At 49.6% G+C, this 17,469-nt stretch overlaps 1 protein-coding gene and 1 long non-coding RNA gene across 5 annotated transcripts in view; one reads left to right on the forward strand and one right to left on the reverse strand.

The window, feature by feature from the left end:
* Nucleotides 1-17,469, reverse strand: part of LOC142819094 (uncharacterized) — a 94,255-nt gene that overhangs the window by 47,478 nt on the left and 29,308 nt on the right. The window contains exon 1 of one of the 2 annotated variants that reach the window (XR_012896803.1): nt 13,153-13,316. The exons of the other annotated variant lie outside the window; for it this stretch is intronic. This is a non-coding gene — a long non-coding RNA (uncharacterized LOC142819094). Of the gene's footprint in view, nt 1-13,152; nt 13,317-17,469 lie in introns of those variants that run through there. 2 annotated transcript variants of the gene reach the window in all.
* CYGB (cytoglobin) overlaps nt 1-17,469 on the forward strand; it is a 50,951-nt gene that overhangs the window by 1,044 nt on the left and 32,438 nt on the right. The gene's annotated exons all lie outside the window — the stretch shown is intronic.

The following is a 17,469-nucleotide window of genomic DNA, read 5'->3' on the forward strand; positions in this document are numbered from 1 at the left end:
AGGTCATAAGCAGGAGGTGGGGGGGGGGGGGGGCATATGGCAATAGGCAATGAGCATCGGAAGAATGAGGCAGTAGGATATGGAAATTCCCTTACAGCACCCTGTTGTGTTGCACAGACCTGCAGGTAAAGGTTGAGGGGTTAAGAAAGGGGCAGACTGCTCCTGGGATTTCTCATTGGAAAATAGAGGGACTTGTTTTCATTCAAAGAACATTTAAGTGTTATGAAATGTTTATCTGAGTCTCATCTCACTCTCCCCAGTGTAGATCAGGAAAAGCACCACTGAAGTCTCCCGAGTTACTCAAGGACATGGCTGGTGTGTGGGGGAGGGGAATCAGGCCTTAGGTTTAAAAGAAAACACAGAAGAAGAACCATAGATGGAGCTGGGGAGGGGGAACTGAGAAAGATCAGGCTGTAGAACCAGAGGGGTGCGAGGGACCACAAAGGTCCTCTAGTCCTGCTCCCTGTGGATAGATCCATGGATCAGTTGCCACTTGATTTGAGCAAAAATGCTTGATTCAAGGATGGACCTGACCCTCCATCTCCAGCTGCTGGGAGAAAGTTGGATTAGGTTGCATATTTGTCCAGTGCTCTCCTTTCCTAACAATGGTCTGGGCTAAAGTTGTAAACATTGTTCCCTGAGCAGGTTGTGGCCTCAGGACTGGGCTGTGGTATAAAGAACACAGGGACTGGTGCATTTCTCCCTAGTCATAAATTCAGAGTTTCCCAAGAGGCATAGGGCTTGGGGGAACTGCAGAGGTAGCAGAAACTTCCTAAGATGTGCAGATGTCCCTTCTTGGCTTTCCCTCCTGTCTGACTGTCAGAATTATCACAGGATTTCCCCGTGGGATTCCTCCCCCGGGAACCAGTTTGGATCAAATTCAAAGAAAGCCCCGTCCTACAGGCCTCCCTGAAACTCCCTACTCATAGAGCCAGACCTTGTTTGAGACAGAAATATATAGGATTAGTCACTGCCCAGAAAGCCCATTTCTGGGAAACCTCCTGCCTGAGTTCATAAACTCAAGGGCTGTGTCTACATTGGCATCCCTTTCCGGAAAAGGGATCCTAATGAGACACTTTGGAATAGCAAAATCCGCGGGGGTCTAGATGTGATTCTCCAGAAAATAAACCCTTTTCCGGAGGATCTTTTATTGATCCTTGAAAGTAGGAATAAAAGATCCTCCGGAAAAGGGTTTATTTTCCGGAGAATCATGTCTAGACTGCCGCTTTTCTCCGGCTTATCCCCAAGCCGGAAAAAAGCGGCAGCCATGTTAAAGCAAATACCGCGGGGGATATTTAAATCCCCCGCGGATTTTGCTATTCCAAAGCGCCTCATTAGCATCCCTTTTCCGGAAAGGGATGCCAATGTAGACACAGCCAAGAGCTTTAGAGAATTTAGGTAAACATCCGGGGTGAGATTTTGGCTCCACTGAAGTCAATTGGAGCTTTGTCTTCAATGAAACCAGAAGTTCATTCCAGGACTTCCAAGTGTCAGTCATAAAACCATATGCACACGAGACTGGCAATACTGACTCAGACCAAAGGTCTGTCTAGCCCAGTATCCTCTCTGCCAACTGTGGGCAATGAACAGAACAGGTAATCATCAAATTATCCCTCCCTTGTTGTCCATTCCGAGCCCTGACAAACAGGGCTAGGGACACCATTCCTGCCCATCCTGGCTAATAGCCATAGATGGACCTATCCTATGTAAATGTGTCTAGTTCTTTTTTAAATACTGTTAAAGTCTTGGTCTTCACTATATCCTCTGGCAGGGAGTTCCACAAGTTGACTATGCATTGTGTGATCAAATATTTCCTTATGTTTATTTAAAACCTGCTGCCTATTATTTTCATTTGGTGATCCCTAGTTCTTGTGTTATGAGAAGGAGTAAATAACTCTTCTTTATTCATTTTTTGCACACTGCTCATGATTTTATCAACCTCTATCATATCCCCCCTTAGTTGTCTGTTTTCCAAGCTGAAAAGTTCCAGTATTGTTAATCTCTCTTCAAATAGCAGTGTACTCATTTTTGTTGCCCTTTTCTGAACCTTTTCCAATCCCAAGATATCTTTTTTGAGAGGAAGCCACAACATCTGCACACACTATTCCAGATGCAGGCATACCATGGATTTATATTGAGATAATCTGATATTTTCTGTTTTAGGCTACGTCTACACTGCAGCCTTCTTCTGCAAAAGCTTATTCAAATGAAGCATGGACTAGAATATTGCCATGTTTCATTTGCATAATTAATTAGCAGCCGTTTTTGCACAAGAGGCTTTTGCGCAAAAAGGAGCGGTGTAGATGGCTCCTTTTTGCACAAAAAGCCCCTCTTGAGCAAGAGCCGTTCTTCCTGAAAAAATGAGGAAAAACGCAAGAGGGGGGTTTTGTGCAAAAAAGAGCCGTCTACACAGCTCCTTTTTGCGCAAAAGCCTCTTGCGCAAAAATGGCTGCTAATTAATTATGCAAATGAAGCATGGCAATATTCTACTCTGTGCTTCATTTGCATAAGCTTTTGCAGAAGAAGGCTGCAGTATACCTGTAGCCTTATTCTCTATTCCTTTCTTAATTTTTTCTGTTCACTTTTTTGACTGCTGCAGGTGGACATTTTCAGAGAACTAACCACAATTCCAAGATCGCTCTCAAGTGGTAACTCCTAATTTAGATTCCATCATTCCATGTGTAAACCAACATCTCCCCACCCCGTACCTTCCCATTGGGGAAGATTACCTCCAGATCTGACCCATGCCGCTGCCTTTCCTTCCCTCTTTTTAAAATGGGCCACCCCAACCCCCAAAATGTTGGGTCACAGTTTGGCTCAAGCCCCACTTGCACCCAAACAGGACCTGAGGGCTGGACACTATTAGCTCCATCTTTTATTAGTGTCCTGAGCCCCGAGTTGGGGAATGGTGGGATTTCTGAGGATCCGGTCTGTGAAAAGGGGCCTGGAGCTGGAGATCTGGGGCCTTCTTGGGGCTGATTATTCTCCCCCCTGCCATGAAATGAAGCATCAAAAGAGTCCTCTAGTGCCTGACGTGACTGGCTGCTGAGATCTGCTTGCTTGCTAGTGCACTTAGCCCATCCTATCTGTGACAGCCACAGGGGAACCCAGACTGGATATTTCATGCAACTTCTCTGATCCTTCCAGATGGAACTGGGATAATCTGGCCCTGGCTGCTGGAACCCCTCTCTGCCTGACTTAGAGCTGTCTCCTTGGACATCTGCCCCACCTCTGGGAAAACTGCTGGGTGGTGTTGTGAGTGTGTGGGGGAAGAGGGGATCTCTTTTTCGGGAATGGGGGTGGAGAGCTGCGGTAGAAGTGGCATCCGATGGCTGATCCTGGGCAGATTGGGATGGTAAATGTCCTGGACTCCTGCCTGACGTGAACTTCCCAGAGACTTGTTACTCGTAGGCAGGCAAAATGGATCCAGGTCAGCAGTGGCTTCAGGGAGGGTGTAAGTGATGATGGGATGGGGATGAGACAGAATGAAGCTCTGGTGGCTGGTATGGATGCTGGGTAGCAAGTATGCACAATGCGTGTAATATACATGTTGAGGGGCCAAAGGTAGCAAGTTATAAAGGCCCATCATGCCCGTGTGCAGGGGCGGATATAGGGCAGGGTGAACGGGGCGGCCGCCCCGGGCCCCGCGCTTCAGAAAGCCCCATGCATGCGCCGTGGCGCCGCTGCGCATGCACCGTGGCAAAGGGGGGGCCCTGCAGAATTATGCTGCCCGGGGCCCCGCAAAACGGTCATCTGCCCCTGCCCATGTGACACCGATATTCAGGAACATGGACTCAGGTCCCACAGGCTTTGTCTACACTGCAGGGTTTTTGTGCAAGAAGCTTTTTGCAGAAGAGATCTTCCATAAAAACTTCTTGTGCAAAAGCGCCTCCACACTTCAAAAGCGCATCACAAAAGTGATGTGCTTTTGCACAAGAGAGCGTCCACCCTGCATGGACACTCTTGCGCAAGAAAGCTCTGTTGGCCATGCTGTGCTTTTTCTGATAGACTCTTTTTGCGCAAGAAACCCCTGTGGAGCATCCACACCCTGCCTTTTTGCGCAAGAGTTGTAGCACAAAAAGGAGTTATTCCTTGTGGGGAGAGGAACAACTCTACTGGAAAAAGCCCTCTGTCCTGCTGATTTACCTTTTCTTTTCCCCCGCAAAAATGCACTTGACTTGTGGACACTCCGTCGGTTTTTGCGCAAAAACCTTGTAGTGTAGACGTAGCCTCTGTGTTTGGGCTGATATTTTCAGAGTTGTCCCATCCATAGGATGGACTGGGGCAGCTGCTGCAGGCCCCACACTTTGGGAGGGCCCTAGGCTCCCGGGGGATGCAGAGTTTAGCATAGTCTGGGGCATTCGTGGGAGGTCTGGCATCAGCGGCAGTAGGTGACTCGGCCTCAGCCTGCCCCCCCCCTTCCTGCCCCTACTCCACCCCTTCTCCATCTCCTGTTCCACCCCTTCCCCGAAGCCTCCCTTCCACCCCCTCCCATGAGAGATGCCAGGAGCCAGTGGGGTGGGCTGGGTCACTCATTGCTACCAGCACCCAGCCCCCTGCTAGTGCCCCAGGCCGCCCCGGACCGCCTATCCTGCTAAGGGTGGGACAGCTCTGCTTGAATACGTTCTGGGCACCACCAAAGATTACCCAAACCTGGGACCCGGGAGGGGGCAGGAGGGGCTGTAGCCTAATTGACAGGAGGATGGAAGAGGTTGCAAGGTAAAGCCAAAGGCAGACAAGTGAACTGGGAGCCAAGCTCCTCTCCCTTGGAGTAGAGGTGCAAAAAGCAAAGTTATTTCCCACGCAGATGCAGCAATTCCAGTGGGAAAAGTAGTGGCCAGCTGGCATGTGGGATCTGGAGTGTTACACAACAGGCCTAAAACTAGACAGAACTGGGAACAGGAGGGTGTGGAGTGCAGCTGGCAGGGGGACCCTGGCTGCACAGTTCCGATCTAGAGCAGAACTTCCCCGAAGCTCAGGGTGGTTTTTACAGGTCATTGCATTCTGGGATTTTCCTGTCAGCGTGCCAAGCCCTTGCGAAACCAGCACCAATGCTGGGCAGGAGAAGGACTCCTGGGGAGATGGGGGAATCTGTTAGCTAAGAGTTAGCGCTTGGGAGATCAGCTAGATGGATCATTGGTCTGACCAGTATGGCAGCTCAGATGTTCTTAAACACCAGCTGAGACCACTGTGTTTTTCTCCGGAGTCCTGCGGGGGAGGCGAAGGAAAGAGGCAGCTGGGAAAGGATAAGGCAGTGGACAAGAGACCCATCCTTCCCCCAGGTGCAAAAGTAGCAGAACCTGCTGTTACAGGAACATGACACTGCTGGTGACTCACTGCCCCACTGCCAGGGAGGCCACAGAGGCCGGGGTGCGGACGCACAGCTGTGAGACACTCGCGCCGTGAATGCCAAGAAGCGAGCGGGAAGAGACGCAGCCCCGTCACAGGGGAACAGCAGAGCACAGACTTGACTCTGAATAGTAAGGACAGATCTGAAACTGCACGTAACCCCTCCATTGCTGGGAAAGGATTCAACCTTTGCATAGCTCCCAATCATGCTCCCCGAGTTCACTGCAGAGATCCCTGGGGAAATGTGGGCAGCGTGAAACCAGGACAGCCCCAGTTTGACTTGTCAGTACCTGGGAGAAAAGCTCTCCCCCACCTGGCTCCTGCCTGCCTTTACCTTTCACAGCTGGCATCTCCCTCCAGGAGAACTAGGTCATGTGCAGAGGCTGCAGGGAGGTGTAGCAAGAGAACAGGAGATGGAATCAAGGCTGCTTTTACTTTCTTATAAATGATGCAGCCGCTCAGCAACTACAAAGGTCACTTGCTTTTTCAGTTTGCTGACCACTTGTGGACGCATGTTCACAGGCAAAGCACTCACGTCTGCCAACACATACAATCAGACCCACTCCCCAGATACACACTGGGGGGTGTAAAAAACCCTCCCATGCACACAAGCATCATATTCTGTGCAGTGATGTAGCCCCTTCACGTTCAGGTCTTCCAGTGAGTTGGAAAGGAAGGGTAATGTCATCATTCCCATTTTACAGTTGGGAAAACCGAGGTGCAAAGTGGCTTGCACAGAGTTATCCAGCAAGACCGTCGCAAAAGTAAGGAAGCTAAGCTGACTCAGCCACACAAGCCACATACGTGAACCACTAAGCCTGAGCAAGCCTGCAAACATAAGCAACTCTACTTGTTGGCTGTCAATGTCCAGCTTTAGGAGTAACTCCAGAATCATCTGCATGGCCCATTAAAGTTATGCCTATCTGTGCTTTTATTAACATGCCTGTGTACTAGCCAATTAGCCCATCATATGACGGGATTTTCAGGTCTCTCCTCCACGTCGGTCTTCTCTCCTGAGCCTCCAGTCTCTCTCTCTCTCTCTCCTCGTCCTCCTGCCTCCCCCCTCTCTCTCAGCTCTCCTCCACCTTCTGCCTCTCTCTCCGTCTCTCTCTCTCTCTCTCTCTCTCTCCTCCTCCTCCTCCTCCTATTGCCTCCTCCCCCCCCTCAGCTCTCCTCCACCTTCTGCCTCTCTCTCGTCTCTCTCTTTCTCTTCTCCCCCTCCTGCCTCTCACTCTCTCTCCGCTATCCTCTGTCTCTGTCGGGGATGCATGCTCGTCCAGGCCCCACCCCTTTGGCGTGTATGTCACCGCTCTGCCCCCCTTCGCGGCGCTCGGCTGACTTCTGCACCACTCGTGGGGAGCACAGACCCCAAACAGCCACTTGCACCGCTTGCTCCCACGTGGCAGCCTGGCTGAGAGGTGCAGAAGTCAGCCGAGTGCCACGGTGGGAAGCAACAGCGCCTCCCAGAGGGAACAGCCAGTGTTTCAGCGTTACAGAGTCACAGACATTGGGTTACTATATAGATGATGTTGTGCCCTTCCCCCCTGGCCTTTCCATTAAATTCTCTGCCTTAGACTGTGTGCTGGTCAGGGCAGGGTCCTTTTTTCCCATTTGGAACGAGCTTAGCACATTGTGGGCACACTTGAAAATAACTAATACTGATAAACATAGGATCTGATCCTGTGCCCATTGAAGTCAATGGGAGCTTTGCTGCTGATTTCGACAAGAGCAGGAGCAGGTCTGCTGGACGGGAGCTGTCAGATCACACAGCAAGGGTACCACACACAAAGGCTATGTCTACACTTGCAGCTTCTTGTGCGAGTAATGTGCAAATGAGGCTAAGCATGGAATATCGCCGAGCCTCATTTGCATACCTAATGAGCCACCATTTTTTTTCAGAAAAGGCTCTTGCTCAAGAAGGAGTGTCTACACTGCCCCTTCTTGCGCAAGAAAACCCCCCTTGTGCAATGCCGTTACACCTATTACTTTTCAGGAAGAACGGCATTGCGCAAGAGGGTTTTTCTTGCGCAAGAAGGGGCAGTGTAGATGCTCCTTGCGCAAGAGCCTCTTCTGAAAAAAATGGTGGCTCATTAGATATGCAAATGAGGCGTGGCGATATTCCACGCTTAGCCTCATTTGCATATTACTCTCGCAAGAAGCCGCGAATGTAGAGATAGCCAAAGAGAGGACAGCTACACAAACACACGGCCCTGGGGTTATGGGCAGCTGCACTGTGCAATGTAACTGTATGGTATATCAGCAAACAGATTCAAACAGTCCTCAGGAAAATGCACAGTGTGAGCCATGGAGCAGGCACTCTGCTCAGTCACAATGTACCAGCCAGCCAGCTGCCCCCTTGCCATGCTGGTGCAGATTTGGGTAGGTCACTTTTCCATTGAAAGAGGAGCAGGTACTTGCAGAGAGGGCATCTTCTGGAGCCCTGGATTTGTGCAAAAGTCCTGTTCGCCTGGAAGAGAGGGGCCAAAACCACAGCTAAGGCATGACAGAAGCCAGCACTGTTGCAAGGAGCAGTTCCCTTCTCTCTCCGTTCCACGAGGATTAAGGGACATTTCGGAATAGTGCTTTATTTTGAAATTTGGCACTGTGCAGACAGCGCCAAATTTTGAAATAAGTTATTTTGAAATTCTCTCAAAATAAACTACACAATTTGCGTAGCTCATTTTGAGCTCAGGGTGCAGTGCAGATGCACCCTAACAGTATACCTGGGGCTCAGCTAGCCTGCACCTCCATAGTAGCTGAGTGCCTCAGTCTTTAGTGAATTCACACCCCTGCAAAGTAGGATAGGGCAGTTATCCCCCTTGAACATAGGCATGGAGAGGATAAGTGACGTGCCCACAGTCACACAGGAAATCTGTGGTGGAGCAAGGAATGTGACTCTCATGTCCTAGGCTGGTGGCCTAACCACTGGACCATCCTTCCTCTCTGATCCTTCCTTCTGGACTGGAAGGTTCCAATCTTGCCTGGGGTTCCCAGGTGCTACAGGAATGTAACGATAGTAATGCCGTTTGGCTAAACTATCACTAGACTCTTGGAATCTGTCTGCTTAAAAGTATTTCAGGAATACTTCATCTTACACATCATCCTCCCCTGAGAAACCAAAGGTCCCTGCATTTATTATTATTAATTATTATTATTATTATCTAACTATATGCTTAATTTTGAACAAGCACAAGTTGCATCTAACTTAGGCCCCTTTGGTGTGCATTGGACACCCACAGTCACTGGACGTAGGGATGATGGGGGTGCTGCCATAATTCCTGGCTTCAAGTGGTTTCTATCATATACAGGGTTTACAGTTTGGTTCAGAGGCTCTCAGCACCTCCGCTGTACAAATTGTTCCAGCCTTCTGCAGACAACACTGAATGGCAAGTTAGTGATGCAAGTAGTTCCACAGATCCCCCTACCAGAACTTCAATGAGATTACTCATAACTGTATGGGGAAATGAGGTAGCCTCAATGGATCAGTCATGTCCCCTCTTTCTGCCTCAGTCCTCCCATCTGTAAAATAGGCCTGCTGATATCCTTTCTTTATAAAGCTATAGATGAAAAGACCTATGTGATGGGTAGGTGCATGAGTAAAGATGACAGAACTGAATTCAACAACTCTCAATGCAACTATAGCAGATTTTGCTCTGCTTAGTAGATGTTTCCATTAATGGTGTATTTGTAGATCACAGTTCATTCTTGTTTCTGTAAAGCCCCAGTCTATTTACAGAAGGGTTATTAACAACACCAACTGAACCCTGGCAGAGAGAAACACATATTCACTATACACACCCCTATAATACACACAGCAAGACAATACACACACAGTGCAGATAGGCTGGGTGTTTTAAGGACACCAAAGAGAATAAGGTGTCCAGCTTCAGCTGCAAGTCAATGCAGACTGGAGGCCTAACTCTCGTAGAGACTTTAGTAACCCTACATATGCATAGTCACAAATGCACTTCTCATAGAAATACACGCGAGGAATGCAAACACATGAATTCAGTGTGCATAGCATGCGTACACATACACGCACAAATCTATGCGGTAAGCAGTGGCACAATTCCTATGGTCCACCACTAGGCATATGGATACACACACAGACACACATGCTTACAGGGCTGAGAATCAAAGGCCAGAGCATGATGTCTGCCCCTTCAAACTCCTGGGTGGAAAAGTTCAGACTTCATTAGCTCTTTGCAGCAAAAGAGCAAATCAAAGATCGCATCAGATTTGAAAGCTGCACCCAGCACAGACCATTGCAAGATGTACCGTCTCCTACTGAACCAGGCAGTAGTTGCAGGAGAAAGGCCCTGGCATGTCTCTCAAACTTCCCTTGCTTTGTGCCCCATCTCTGAACTTGCAGGGAGAATTCTCCCAAATTTTCACATCTCTAATTGTAACTTCTCAGCCTCAGAACATCTTCCTCACTGCGATCTCTACATCTCTCCCGCACCCTCTGTCCCACCAATTAGAGCAGTGTAAAGGGGACTTAGCAGACATGGAGAATCCGGCCCCACTGCTTTCAATAGGCATTCTGTCTGAGCCAGTCCATCAGGTTTAGCGTCCTGTTTGTAGAGGACTTTGAGCGTGGAAAGCACTCAATGAGTGCTAGGCATTGTCGCATTATTAGGGGTCTGGGGTTTAAGTACCAAGCAGCTTTGCTAATGAGCGGATACAGTCAGAAGGCTTACGGAAACATGCAAAAGGTTAAACGGTTGGTTTTTTTTCTCCTGGTTTAGTAAGTGTGTACTGGAAGCAAATCCTTTGTCTGAGCTTCAGGAAAGGCCTTTCAGAACAAGAGAGGCCAGAAAACAACAGAACACAAACATGGTGCAATTTTGCCACAAATGCCCCAATTCACCCAGCAACGACCACCGTGGATGTTAGTCAGCAGCAGGGAGGCTCCTCTGCTGACCAGCATTAGAAGATGCTAGAAAACACACATGTTTGTATTTTTAGCTGTCATTTTTCCTATGTGCATTGTGGCAAACAATAGAGGAGGTCAATGCAATGGCCAAAGGGAGGGAAGCTGGTGTGGGCGAATGGCCAATAGGAGGGAAGCTGGTGTAGGCGAATAGCCAATAGGAGGGAAGGCGAGCTGCATGATGTGGAACATGTCCGCTGACATGGGAGTGGCACTAAGTCCACGCAGGCTGTCAGCTCCCCTGAGCAGAGTGATAGGGCAGCTGGTCTTAGTGGGTACGTCTAGACTACAGGGTTTTGTCGACAGAAGTTTTGTCGACAGCTACTGTCGACAAAGCTTCTGTCGATAAAGAGCGTCTAGACTACATCCAGTTCTGTCCACAAAGCAAGCCGCTTTGTTGACATAACAGTGTGGACACAAAGGACAGTGTAGATGCAATAATGCCTTCTATAGACAGAACTTTGTCAACAAAAGGCGTTATTCCTCGTAGAATGAGGTTTACATACGTCGACAAAACTGCTGAGTTTTGTCGACGTTATGTCGACATAACTCAAAGGCAGTGTGGACGCAGGTATAGTTTTGTCGACAAAAGTCCACTTTTGTCGACAAAACCCTGTAGTCTAGACACACCCAGTGATGGCCAATGGGAGGAGTGGTTTGTGGGAAGTGACTGGGGGAGAGATCCGGAGACACTCTTTCTATGAAGTTGTGACCTCACTTTTCTTATAACACTGGATTATTTGTCTATAGCACCTAGAGGCTGTGACTGAGTTCTGGTTCCCATTGTGCACTATGCACATGCCGAGTAAGAGAGATTTCCTGCCTCACAAGTTTACTAGCTAAGTGGACAGGACACAGGGTTGGGAGGGAAAACAAAGTTGTAGAAAAGTTGAGGGAGCAGAGCTTGGGTCCCAGCCTAGCGCTCGATCTAGAACCCTTGCCCCACCCTCCCAGTCACATGTAATATTTCTGTTAGAAGCGGCCACCCCGAGATTACACAACCAAGTCACTCATGCAACTTTCACCAATCACCTTCATTTCAAACTTTAACTGTCAACCAATCAGCTTCATTTCAAACCTGGTGCCCACTGGGGAAGAAAAACACAGGCCATTTTAAAGTTGGATGCTTCTCTCTTCCTCCCCCTTCGAGACCTTTGATGTAATGATTTTCTTTTAACTCTGACCAGCTGCTTCTGAAAGTTCCCCCAGCTGCAAAGAGTTCTTTAGACACATTCTGATGAACCAGAACAATTGTGGGAACTCCCAGGAGTACTTCCTAGACTCACTCGTTTGCCACAAAAGGCCGAATCAGTGCCACCGCCGCAGCAGAGTTACAAAGTGAAATGTTAGCGAGCTCTATTGATCAACATGTGACTCGTCCTTAGCTGAACTGACTGGCCAGCCCACGGGAATCTCTCATTTAGAATAGAGGACGTGGGCCACCTTCTATGCGCTGTTAAACAGCTCTGTGTAAGAAGGATGCCGGGTGGCTGCTCCAAAGAGCAGAATGTGGCTATAAATACGTGTAACATCTTTGCTTGGGCTATAAAGTGCATGTGACCGTCGAACTACAAAGCTTGTTAAAGCCACTGAAAGGTAAGGACATCCCTTGTGTATTTGGTGGAAGTTGGGAGTTTTATACATTGTGGTAGCAGTAGGCAATGCTGATTAAACAGTATTACCTCTCTCAGGCTTAGAAGTGCAAGCTGCCTGGAAAAGACACTTCCTAGGCCAATCAGCCACCTTGATGGAGGTTTTAAGGTTAACCGTGCAGCCTTAGAGTGGGGGTAACTGTCCAGGGTCCTTGGTCCAAGGTATCCACAGGACTTCTGGCATATGGAGCTGTCTATGGTATGTTGCCCTCCTTCCAGGTTGGAAAACTCCTGAAGGAGATCTAGCACTGGGGTGCTTTTGAGGATCTGGGAGGGACCCACTATGCATTTATTGCAGCAGATGTGGTTCGGGGGTATCAAGACTTCAGAGAAAATTGCCATCGTCAAGAGGCAAAGCACGGTCCCTTGCAGGCGGTTGTCTGCCTCTTGAGAATAGCAAGTCTGAGCAATAATCCATGCCACACATACTGCCATCATCTGGCAACTATATATGAGCACTAGCAGGATTTAAAATCAATCTCATGAGCAACCATCTCAGGTCTAAAATTGCAGAGCAGGGTGCAAGAGAAGAGTTAGACAGCCCACATGCCACCAACATATACACAAAGCGAGTGACAGCATGATGTATGTCTGCTTTACGGCAAAGGGGATGTATCTGCAAAATTCCCCAGGCTGTCAGAGGCTACACAGACTTCCAGCAGTCTTCTGAGAAAGGCCAGCTGTCTTCCTGCCTGCCCACTGCACCTCGCCAGCTGCCAACGACGGGGTGTCACAGAACTAGTCAAAAGCCCCAACTTAGGCACTTACCCGATTATTATGAGGAATTAGTTGCTACCTCCTATGTGCTTTAAACCTCCAGAGCTGGAAAAGCGTCTAGGCACTGCCCCTGGGCCCAGCACCCACTCCCCATACCGACACCCACACCCTGTAGCTTAAACACACTAGCTCCCAGAACTCTGCTTGTCCAGGTGTCCTAGGTCCACAAGTTAACTCTGCTAGGAGCACACAATAGGTGTAGCACGCAGCACGCAGCACGCAGCACGCAGCACGCAGCACGCAGCACGCAGGCAGACTCCGCACAGGATTCTAAGGCACTAGACACAAATCATAAAACCTACACACATGTCCCTGCCCCAGTTTTCTCTCCACCCAAGAGCATTCTTTGGGTGGGGGTCAGGGACTTCTGGGGGCCGCCAGAACCCTTCTGTCGCAGCACCTGGTTTCTCAACCATGGCGCCCCCTGCCTCACCCACTCACCTTACTTTGACTTTGCTCAATCTCACAGCTAAACTGGGTCCTCTGCTATAAAATCCTGCCAGTCTCTTCCCCGTCTTCTGCCCAAAAGCTTCCTGTGAATCTTCTTGTGTCTACATCCCACCACCACCACTCAGCTCCCATGGCCTGCTGCTGAGAATTTTGACTTTCCAATCCCTAGATCCCTGCCAACAAACAGGAGGAAGTGGCTTTTCCCTTCTTCAGCCAACTTCCTTAGCACATCTATTCATGGCTCAGCACAGTGGCCCGTTGTATCTAGTCTGTAGGACCGGCCCTCACCAATTGGCAGCCCCGGGCAAATTTCTTTTTGCGGCCCTTACAACAATGTGCCATGTTAGCCCAAATATTCAAAAAGTGTTCTTTGATCCTTAAGTTTGCATATAGGGGAATGAAATATTTCCTGCCTTCCAGACGCTCCTGCTGCCTCGTGCCCTGGGCCCGGCTGGGAAATACAGACACTAGGGGAGCTGTCCGGAGACGGGAGACTGTCCCAGGAGTGTCTGGTGGGGAGGGAGCTGCAGATGCGGGATGCCAGAGACGGGTTTCCAGCACCAGAGAGTGAGAAGCAGCCTCAGTGCAGGGCAGAGCGCTGAGCGGGGCAGTTTTGCTGCTGAGAAAACATGAAAAATATCTGGCCAAAGCTTTTGCAATTTTTCCCATTATACAATTCATTGTGTTACATTTCGGCGGCCCCTTGAAAATGGTGGCCCCGGGTGACTGCCCGATTCGCCCGCTCCTAAAACCAGCTCTGCTAGTCTGGGATGTACATGCTAAAGGCCTATCAGCCCACAGCAAGTAAGTACAGATGCAGAGACAGTCCATGATCATAAACATGGGAACTCTGGAGGGGGGTGTGCTGCAGCACCCCCAGAGACCCGTCTGCCACCGCTCATGCCAGCAGCTCTGCTGCTGGCCCTTTGTGCTGGGGGGCTCTGCTGCAGGCCTCAGCTGCGGATGGGAGGGGATGTAGATAGGAGTAAGGGGGCTGGATTTCAGCACCCCCACTCTTCAAAATGTCCATGATACAGCACATTTCATAAGAACAACTTCCCAGTAGCAGCTAGAATTCATAAGCTGTACAGACAAACTCCCCCAGTTGTCAGAGGGCAAGAATCCTTCCTGACCACTGCAATGAGCAGCCTACACTCTGCAGCACGGAGGTTAAATTCTGTTCAGGGCAATTATTATTTAATATTATACAGCAATACTGCCTGAGGCTCCATTCAGGATCAGTGTCTGACCCTGTGTTAGGAGGGGCACATGCACGTAGTAAGAGACAGCCCCATCCCCAAAATCTTACAGTATAAATAGATCAAGCAGGCACATAGTAATTAAGGGTATGTCTAGACTGCGGGGGTTTTCCGGGAACGCATTTACTCTTCCGCGTTTTTTTGCAGAACAGCAAAAGCGCTCTTTTGGGGGGCCCTGTATACCTCACTCTACGAGAAATATGGGCTCCTTCAAAAGAGGAGGCTTTCCCGCCATTTGGCCCTGTCTAGATGGGGCCAAATGGCAGAAAAGCCTCTTCCGGAAATGCAATCAGAAAAAGCTACACAAATTGCGGAGCGCAATTTGCGTAGCTTTTTCCGAAAAAAGGCCATAGTATAGATCTAGCCTAAGCGACAACAAATAAGCAAAATACTTGAAGTGGTGTCAGGTATGCATGCAGGGCCCAATCCCCTAGGCAGATCTTTGCACCTAAATGCAGCCCAATGGATTTCAATTGTAGGGTAAGAGCCCTAGTTATTTCTTTATTTCATAATTACAGCTACTAATACATCTAATCATTCACCATTTTATTTTATAGTTAAATCTTATCTATAGTATTTGCATTTTTCTTTTGTTCCAGCCAGTTCTTTCTTTCATTCTATATTTTAACACCGTTGTCTCTTTTAAATTTACTTTTCCTTCAGGGAAACAGGAGGGCCTGGTGGATCAGGCCCTAGACCAGGGACAGGGAACCTTTTTTGGGTTGGGGGACCACTGAGCCACAGAAAAATCAGCCAGGGGCTGCACACAAGTGAGAAGAAACAACCCCCCCCCCCAACTCACTCCCCACATTCCCCTCACACCAGAGCCCAGTAGAGGCTGAGGCTGGGCTCTAGCCCTGTGACAGGGCAGTGGAGAGGCTGGAGTGCCAGTGCAGGCTCCCCAGTACTGGGGGAAGGGCCATGAGCCTCAGGGGCTGGATCCAGGCAAGCCAGCCTGGCCCCACCCCTGCCCCAGACTAACTAAGAGCTAGGATCAAAATTTGTCTTTAAACCCTGGCGTCCTGGCCTCCCCGTATCTCCACGGGAGCCCACCGCCCCCGCACTCCTGCGCTAGCACCCTTCACCCACGAGTTCCACCTCTGGCTAGCCGAGAGCTGTGGGGAATCATCACCATAGGTCTGACCTTAGGTGAGTCCTCGCCTACTGTTCTTCCTCCCAGCAATCTCTTGGGGCCTGATCCAAAGGCCATTGCCATGAATGGGCCCTCCAAGGACAGCTCCAGCTCCTCTGGGCTGGGTAGCTTCCTACTGGAGCTGGGCTAGGGAGATGAGACTAGAAGCTGCCTGCAGAGTCTCACTTGCCCCCTCACAGGGCCGGGAGACCTCCACAGGCCAGCAGAGTGGCTGGGAGCTAAGAAGAGACAAGCCCAGGAGAGGAAGTAAGAGGTTTCCTTTGGCTGGATGTTTTGCAGAGCTGTCTTGCTGTCACTCCATGTCCCTGGCAGCATGGAGATGCATGCTGATGGCTTGTGAAAACCATCACAGACAAGCCCTGTTCACAGAGAGAGAAATCTGCACACTGGGAAATGTACAAGTAATAATATTAAACTGTGCTGCTGAAAGCAGAGCTCCAGTGAGACTCTGGGAAACAGGAATATGGGTGTCTTAGTGTGAGGCCGGCTCACTGATGCCCAGAACTGAAGGGATTGCTATAATGGCTTTTGCAAGAAGACACTGCAGGAGCCATGTGCCTCCAAGAAAACCGAAATAGATCCTGTCAGAACTAAGAGCTTGCAGAGCCCTAAGTGGAAAGTTAGATTCATGAACCAAGGGCTGTTTGGGTCTGTGGCGATACCCACAGCTTTAATGAAGACAGAGTGGAGCCGAGGCCCATTGTGCAGTGTAGCAGGATGCGCTGGCTGTGGGGGCGAAATGACTATACATGAGCAGGTTTCACATTGTGAGGCTGGTAATTACTTCAGAGCTCAGCGGTGGCCTCTGCTCTTTGAGGCGCGCCTCTTCGAAAGCCTTTGATCAATCAAAGCTGGAGCTGCTGAAATCTAGACAACAACATTACTAAGGACAGGCCTGCAGCAGGCCAGCGGTGCCGGGGGATGCTGAGGAAGGAAAGGAAGCCGCTCGGCCGTTGCTAGGTGTGCCTCACGGTCCCCTTGCTTAGCATGATCCTTTGCTCTGAAGAAAAGCCTCTGCCAGGGGAGTAGAGGGCTCTCAGCGCCACACAGGAAAGGACCACTAGCCTCAGGGCTGCTCCTGGGACCGTACCCGGCAAGGCAGAAGGAGAAGCGTTGGTACCGCATTGTGAGCTGAATGCTAACAAAAAACTCGCCCACAAAACTTAAAAACAACAAATGGTCTAGTAGCACCTTAAAGACATAAAAATATGTAAGTGGCCTTTAAGGTGCTACTAGACTATTCATGTTTTTAAGTTTTTCTAGTTACAGACTAAATTGACTACCCCTCTGCATGCTGACAGTAACTTAGCTTCTAGCTTCAGCTTTTGCAGCCACTTTGTCCTTTGGAGCAACTATGGGCCCCTTCCCACAGCTGTGTCCTCTCGTGGTATTACAACTCAGCCCCATCCAGGCCCTCTAATGGAGGGAGGGGAAAGGGGGCAATTGCTCCAGGTCCTGGTGATTTAAAAGGGCCAGGGCTCCCAGCTGTGGCCGGAGACCCAAGTGGCATGCTCCAGGAGGGTGGGAGGGACATGGCACAGTCTGTGTGATGCTGAAGGCTGGCTGCCAAGGCCCGTCCCTTCCACCCAAAGCCACACCCTTTCTGGGAGCATGGAACTGGGCATCCCCACCAGAGGCCCAGCAAGTCTGTCTGCCTCTCTAGCCCCATCATCCAGTCTGTGGCTTGTGTGTGTCAGTAGAGTGACACTTAGGGAAGAGCAGTTCAAAATATTTGCACTGCTAAACAAGATTGCCTGGGCGTAACTTCACAAAGGGCACAGTCTGAAGGAGATCTGTCGTATTTTATTATGTATCCCTGCGATTAATTAATGCCTGGGACTCCACCCTCATTGTGCTAGGCACTGTACACACAGGCAACAAAAAGACAGTCCCTTT

Source organism: Pelodiscus sinensis, chromosome 20 (genome assembly GCF_049634645.1).
Source record: "Pelodiscus sinensis isolate JC-2024 chromosome 20, ASM4963464v1, whole genome shotgun sequence".
Lineage (NCBI taxonomy): Eukaryota > Metazoa > Chordata > Testudines > Trionychidae > Pelodiscus > Pelodiscus sinensis.